Source organism: Amblyomma maculatum, chromosome 11, assembly GCF_055883805.1.
Source record: "Amblyomma maculatum isolate TAMU_Amacu chromosome 11, ASM5588380v1, whole genome shotgun sequence".
Lineage (NCBI taxonomy): Eukaryota > Metazoa > Arthropoda > Arachnida > Ixodida > Ixodidae > Amblyomma > Amblyomma maculatum.
The window spans coordinates 11,865,122-11,872,732 of NC_139354.1; positions in this window are offsets into that span (position 1 = coordinate 11,865,122).

A 7,611-nucleotide genomic window follows, 5' to 3' on the forward strand; every position below is an offset into this window, starting at 1 on the left:
GACAAAAAGGAGAATGATCGGGGAAAATCTATCCTCTTCTAGGGAATGACCCCACGACCTAGCGATCGCTTGTCAGTTTCTGCTGTGAACCGTGTAGTTTCCTGCTCGTACTGTTCGTACGCTCTTAGTGTTTTCACGCCGGACAACTTTGTTTGGAGAAACTGTGCTTATTATCGTTGATGGACGAGTGTTTAGTGCGTCTTGCAGGACCGCCTGCTTGGACATCTTGGTCCCCATTTCCTCACAGCAAGCGGCGTAGTAACGGACCAGACTTCTAAGCCTAATTCACGCCGATGAGTGGTTACGAAAGCAAAGCAACAAGGATGAATATGTGCTCTGGTGCATTAGGCGCTTCCATGGTCAAGCCAAGATCACGTCACTTTGCCGGCAAGTATCCGTGCAGTATATGCAGGGCAGTGAAGAGAAACAATTTGCCAGCACCAGCGTCTATCCCATAGAGTTCCTTACACTAACTAGAGGGAAAGCTGAGGGCGCTGCACTTCAGCCACCATGGGCGCGCTAAGAATCATGGGCCGGTGTGCTACTTGTTGCGGGACAGTCGGTTTTTCTCGGGTACGTGGAGTGGCGTTACTGCGATGTTACTTCTTCGTCATCATCATCATCTGAAGGTGCGTACATAGACCGCAAACGCCACAGTAGCGAAGGCGCAAAAGCAGACGCCGCCAATAAATGGTTTTTGTTTCCCGAAATACCTCTAAAAACTTCTTTCAGTGATTGCACAGCCATAAATATTTTTGTAACGTTTTTTTATTTCAAATTTTGCCTATTAAGTGCGAAATATTGGTATTTGTGCTGCTCAAAACTAAGCCAATAGGAGAAAAAGTCATCGCTTATATTGGATAAATATCACACTGACATGCTATTTCTCTTTCTTTGTTCAATTTACAGTCACAATATTCAATCTTAGGACATTACTTATGGTAGAACAACGTTTATCTTTGCATTAGTTTCGGCCAAAAGTTGTAGTTCTGCACTCGGCAGCTCTCCGGCCCATGATGCTTTGAGCGCCCATGGTGGCTGAACTGGCCGTCTGGAAATACCATGTAAACTCCCATAGACGGCAGCACAGCTTTCCCTCTAGGTAAGAGTAAGAAACTCTATGGTCTATCCTATCCTGTCTAAAGGGAGCTTGGGAGCTTGCATGAAGCGATGCATGCTGGGTAATCCGCGTCGACCGCAGACGACGCAGCACGGCACTGCCACACAGACTCGTCTGCATGGTTGCGCAGTGCGCGCAGACGATGCTGGCGCGATCGAACAGATCGACTGCGGGTTCTTCACGATTCCAAACAATACGTCTGCATGAGGGCGAGAAGGCAAATGATTCCTCTAGCGGCGTTGACGCGAATGGCTCGCACGGGCCAACACACGCGAGATCGACGCCAATCTGGGCAAGTATCAAACTATTCGAAAGAACTGAAATCATGAATGTCGGCGATGTCGACGGGCGGCCAGGTCCAGACGCACAGTGCAGTCATTCGTTCGCGCTTGAAGAGGTGTAGCTTGAACAGGTCCGTGACGTACTGCTTTGCATTTCTTCATAGCGCGCCCGATTTTTCGGGCACAGCCTCGACGCGTACTTTTCTCAGGAATTTGCCGACGATTGCACGCACGTAAAGGCAGCGCACGAAAAGCCGTGTGTTTGCTTGGTGGATCGTCGAAAATGACAAGGCACTTGCTCAATTCAGCCTATGCGCTGCCTGCCGTCTGCTGCCAGCGACAACATCATGGCGGATTACCCAGCATGCATCGCTTCATGCAAGCTCCCTATAGGCTGACGTGGACGGCATAACTCACTGTAATATTCGAAATCAAGTGTAGTCACGAATCACTGTTGTGTGAATTGTGTTAGATAAATTCCCTTGTAGGGTGCATTGTGCTGGACGCTTCGGAACAACCCTGGAATTTAACTATGCGACGAAAAGCAACAGCGTTCGCGTGCTGACCCTTGCCTTGTGTTGCGTTAGGATATCCGAAACTCGTGAGTATATTTCCTTTCACATGTGCTAAAAACTTGTGAATATTTTTTTGCTTTATTTGGTCATTAGACTGCGTCTAAGAATCTTCGCTGAGATAATCGAAGCATACATATTTGCTCTCATTTATTCGTTTGTCGTCCGAGTAACGGCCATGTTATGCATCCATCAGATTTGTTTGCAGTCTATATAGTTTACGGGTACATGTATATTTGATCTCTTCTTGCGTTTGCCTCGTTGTTTTTTGCAGTAGACATATTTGTTTAATTGGCATGCACAATGGAAACAACAAAAATGCTCTTTATGGGTACTACATGAATTAGTGCTTCTTTTGAAACAGCACTAATTGGAGCCTTTATTAACCGTGCGAAATACTTCTACATGCCCCCTAATGACACCTCTATCATGCATCTTGTCAATTGCAATGATTTGACTTTAGGCGTGCTTCTTTAATCATTAACAAGTGCGGCAGATCGTAATTATATCAGTTACGTGTACGCCACAGTGTGTTTGAAATAGAAGATATGCAAACGGTTTCCAATATTACATTTCGTGCTAAAGGTCCCTGATACATCGAGTTCGTAAGCGTAAATGATTTAACTGTTTGGTTCTTGATAACATCATAGAAAATGCACACGGTGAAGCGTGTGTTTAAGTGTACTACAAGCAGGGCAATGGCTTTCTGCAGCCGTGTAATGAGAGCAGCAGCTTGCTATTGGAAGCCAGAACCGTAGAAGATTTACAGCCATCCTATTACTCTTTGTGTGTCCTCAATTGCGCCCAAAAAACAAGCTTTGTTATTTTATTTTGTCACAGACCCATTGCTTAAGCACGTTCAATGCAATAAAAAGCTGCGCTAATAAGACATGGACGAAGGAAAGGCAGGGCGCACACTAACGCAGTGCGTCCTGCTTCTCGCGGTTTGAAAATCTATGAACCAACTCGCCCGACAAATTTTACTTAAGCACGTGTTTGTGTTATAGGGCCATATGACGAAGAAAGCGGTTATTGGCTTAAGTTATGCTGGCATTGTTGGTGATGTCGCGAGATTAATGCATTGATTCACTAGCGAGGTTCGTCATCATTTTCCTAAGTTTTTCTTCTTCTTTTTTTTTTGCATGGAAGATACTGGCATGTACAGCTAGAAGCAATATGAAAGGGAACACGGGAGCGCGTGGCATCCACGCTTTCAAATGCGCTGTCACCTACAGGTGATAAGAATCAGTGGTAAAGACGCATCCGAAGTAAGCTTGGCCTGCTGCTCTTTTCGAGCATACACTTGGTGTACCCCCTTCTCGCCTTGTGTTGGTGGCAGCGCTTTGCAAAGCGCGGAGGCCACGCGCTCCCGTGTTCCCTTTCATTTTGCTTCTAGCTGTACTTATGAGTGGTGATTGGAATGAACTCTCGATTGGAAAACCAGCGTTCCATTGCACCCTTTGTTGTTCCACATTTTTCACGTCCCGCGGCGATGTTTCACACAAAGGATGACTTACTTCACTTAGTGGTCGTTAGCGTGATTAGTTCGCCTGGTAAGAACTCGACAGCGGTTTAAAAATCTCCGGTGTCCAGCCACTTCACGGCTTTGAGCGTGCCAGGAATAATGCATGTCAGGAAAAATTTATGCCGTAGGCGAGAGTCACTGGCGTCTGAGTAAATTATAGCGACAGCGCTCTTGTTTCCCATCTGGCGAGAGACCGAAGGGGTCGCATTTTTTTTTTATACCCGTAACAAGTGCTCGTGAGGCAAAGGCGCTTAACATGCAAGGACAAAACAGGCTGCTGATGTCAGTTTTAGCTTCTCAGGCGCGATACGCAACTGAAACGGTAAACGCTTATAAGCTCGTCTCATGTGCGAGCCGCAACTATACAGTGACGTTTCGAGCCGTCGACAGCCTCTGTTACGTCAGTTGTCCAGAAGGGAACATGCCTTGTTTGTGTTGGTGGCATTTGTAGGTCATAAAGACTAGGCTGCGTAGCCAACGGCAGCTTTGCGCGCAGTCGCACACAAAGTAGAGATGGCTGTCGAGGGAAACCGAAAACTTTGCGCGGGCTAACTTTATAAAATAGCGAAATTAGCGGATGAACCCGAGCAACAGCTCAGAGGTGTATGGAACAGTCTTATTATATCCTGGTTGGATAGGCGGCAGACTGTATTTTTCATGTGCCTCAATCGTACAGCTACTTGGTTGAAAACGGACCCCCCCCCCCCCCCCCCCCTCTCTCTCTTTCTCTCTCTCTCTCTCTCTATTAAACACTTTTTATCGCTTTGATCGTTGTTACTTACTAAGCAAGAATACTCGTGAATAGCGTGCACCACATGGCCACCACACTCCTCCTACAATGCACTCGCAAACATAAGCTATATGCGCACGAATTCCACTCCTCTGTCAGCATTTCACCCTCCCTGTTTTCAGTATACAGTAAGGACGTTCCTTAAAAATTAAAAGCAGTATAAGCGCTTCTGTATTTCAATTTCTGACGTCGCAGAGGTCTATTAGCTTGGCAGGAAAGGACAACGCAGTTCGCGCTACGCGACACGAACGTGAACGGAGTTAGACAGCCACTCGATTATTTTCCACTTTCCAATATTTTAATTCCTAGTCAAGAGTAGGGTAACTGCTAGAGTACCCCGAGTGCCTATAGCGCTCCAGCAAACTATGCTGGCGTAAGTGAACATTTCTTTCCGCGAAGAAAGAACCGAGTAGTCGAACATGGAAGAGGTAAATTGCGAAACCTCACATATCGCCTTTTTTCCCTTTATTCGTGAGCGATGTTTTTCACTCTATTATCTACATACTCTCCACGAAAGCGCTCAGCGTTTTTCGCATGCAAATCCTAAAGGATTGGCTGCAAATAATCATCGCCTTCTATTTTCCTCCTTTGGGAGAACAGAATAGATGAATGGGTTAGTGGGTGCTTAAGAATGCTTTTATGTATGCGCAGCTCCGTAATGGATGAACAAGCTCAGAGAAGCTCCTAACCCAGGAGCACAGGGGCGTGTCCGGCGACAGTAAAACGGAGGAAAGAAACGTCTGCAGCATATCCCAGTATTTCCAAAACGCAGGTAGCTATAAATTACCAGCAGCGTATGCGAGGGAATTTAATTTGCACGCCAGTCATTGCAAGCAGAAGCAGCAGCGGACGAAGTTGCTTTATCAAAAATGAAAGCGATCGCACAGACGACGTCTTCTACAAGCCATCTCGACGGCTCGTTATCTACCCAAGGATCCGATGAAAAATGCTAGCGTGAGGCATATATCCAGACTCGTTCGGAATAAACAGGTCAGCGCCGCAAACAAGCCGCTGTTGTTATTTGAGCTTCCAGTGTATGCAGTTTCTCTTTTTTTTTTTTACTTTACTGTTTAATAGCTCTGCTTCGTTTAATAGTCGCTCATCCGTTATCGGCGCCTCCAGCTTAGCGAGACTCCTCTCAAGTGCTTTGTGCCGTTAATATCTGCAGTGATCCACGCAAGATTCGCCCAAGTATGCGCAGAAAGTATACAGACAGGTCTGTCCGGACTGCTCAAGCAAAACAGGTCAGCTTCGTGTAAGCAGCAGTTACAGGCGTATGAGAGCACTTTTGTTTTATGGTTTGTACTGGTTCCCGCGTCTTCTAATAACCCGTCCACGGAACAATCCGATCGTTTGCTGCGCGCCGTCCGTCTTCGCTGGCCTGGTTTCGGATTCTTCGGGTAATTTTGACAACCTATCGCTATCGTTACCCCCGTGCAAGGCCTGATCGCAGGAATTTCGAGAAACTGGCTTTATATATTTACGGCGGCGTAATTCAGGGTTCACGAACGCGGGCGAGGTAAATTTCGGTGGCCATGAAATTCACTGGAGCGCTGGCTCTTCTGTGTCGCTTGCGCCACATGTTACTCTCTGCTTTGAGGAGCATCCTGTTAGGTTACGCTTCTGTAACCAGTTCGGCTGGGACTTGTTCGCTTCCGGGCTTGTTGTGGAGTGGGGCTAGTATATAAGGTGCCATGGTCGAGATAGGAGTGAAGGCTAAAAAGCGTTTTAATAGAGTTTCAATTAGAACAGTGGGTAAGTACTACGGCGTTGGCGTATACAAGCATAAGCTTGGTACACTGACTGCAGGGCAAAACAGGATATTATTCGAAAGAGGGCTTCCGTTTGCCAAATATTATCTTACCAACTGACCAAACATTTCACGTCGCTTAAAACTGGTCAACGCACTGTGATGAGAAGCCCCTATTTTCCCTGGCAACGGGGAAGCCATTTTGGAGCCCCTCTTAAGATATTACCCCTTTCACGCGAATCGAATTGAAGACGTAGTAATATGGCAACGTTAATCCTTTTTGGATCATAAGATTCTTACCAGCAACGTGATGGTCGCTATTATTATGAGACTGATACTTGCAAGTAGCATTCCTGCACCATTTTGAAGGTCGGATATGTGCTATGGCGAAAATAATAATGTTCTATTGAAACATTTGAATTGTTGTCTAATGACTCGGCATTTTGCTTTGAGACGCTTACTTTTTAAAAACATTCTAGTAATCTAAAATTGATGTCGTCGACAACAGGTCGTCAGTTTTGGCGTACGTTTAAATGTAAATTTCACTGTTATTATGGAACGCTTTTCGACTGAGTTTGTTAAGAGCGGCAGCTAAAAAATTTCAAGCTTAAAAAGAGCGTGTGCTGGCAAGACTTCAGCTGTGCATAATGGTGCCGCGCGGGGATTAGCACAGAATCATTTCGTTACCTTACTCTCTGTCATGTTTCGATTTATCTGGCTAGTAAAAGAACGCAACACTATCCACTACAACGGATGGCTGTGGTATCTAGGGCTTACACGCTATGTGCAGATCTGCAATCCGCATCTAGATGCCGCGGGTACGCAATGGCAGTGAATTGCCTGATGAGCGTTAAATAATAGCTTACGACTAATATACGTTCCTCTTGGTTATCTTACTGCATTTCATGCGGCATGATGTTCCTCAAAGTTGCAAGTAGCTTCTTGTTACTTTTTTCCTTAAATGAGCTGCTTAGTTACTTTGTCATTTGCTCATTGATTTCGCCCTACCTCCTGAATTTTGCCAGAGGTGGCTTTACTTCTAATCGCGCTTCTCGGGGGAAACTATTGCTACATACTGATAACATGAAAAGCCGTGTGTTGATGCTCCCTTTGTACGCCGGCATCACATTGCAAAAGCCAAATCATGCTATATTCCACGTATAGAACTTAGTAATATGGCTGTTGCTGAAAGCCACTTCAAAGATGGCTACTTAAAGCTTATTTCCATGCTATTTATTTCTTTCTGGACTGTCGGCTCGAGGTGTAGCCGATGCCTAGCTCTGGAGACTTATAGCACAGCGCCATGCGCGATCCAATACCGATATCTGCTACCGCGGGCTCCAAAAGGTGCCGGTTAGGGTGCCTGTAGATGCCCTCTCCTCATACCGCCGGCTGAAATGGCGGAAACTAGTGGCTTCTACCACCGTTATAGTGGCTTTACCACCGGCCAACATGTGGCACCATCCGGTGCCCTTTAGGCGATCTGCTCATGCGCAGTGCCACATCGCGGAAGCGGATCATTGTAGCGGGTAGCAATTTGCTATAATTCTTATATGTTAGTCGTCAGCGGTAA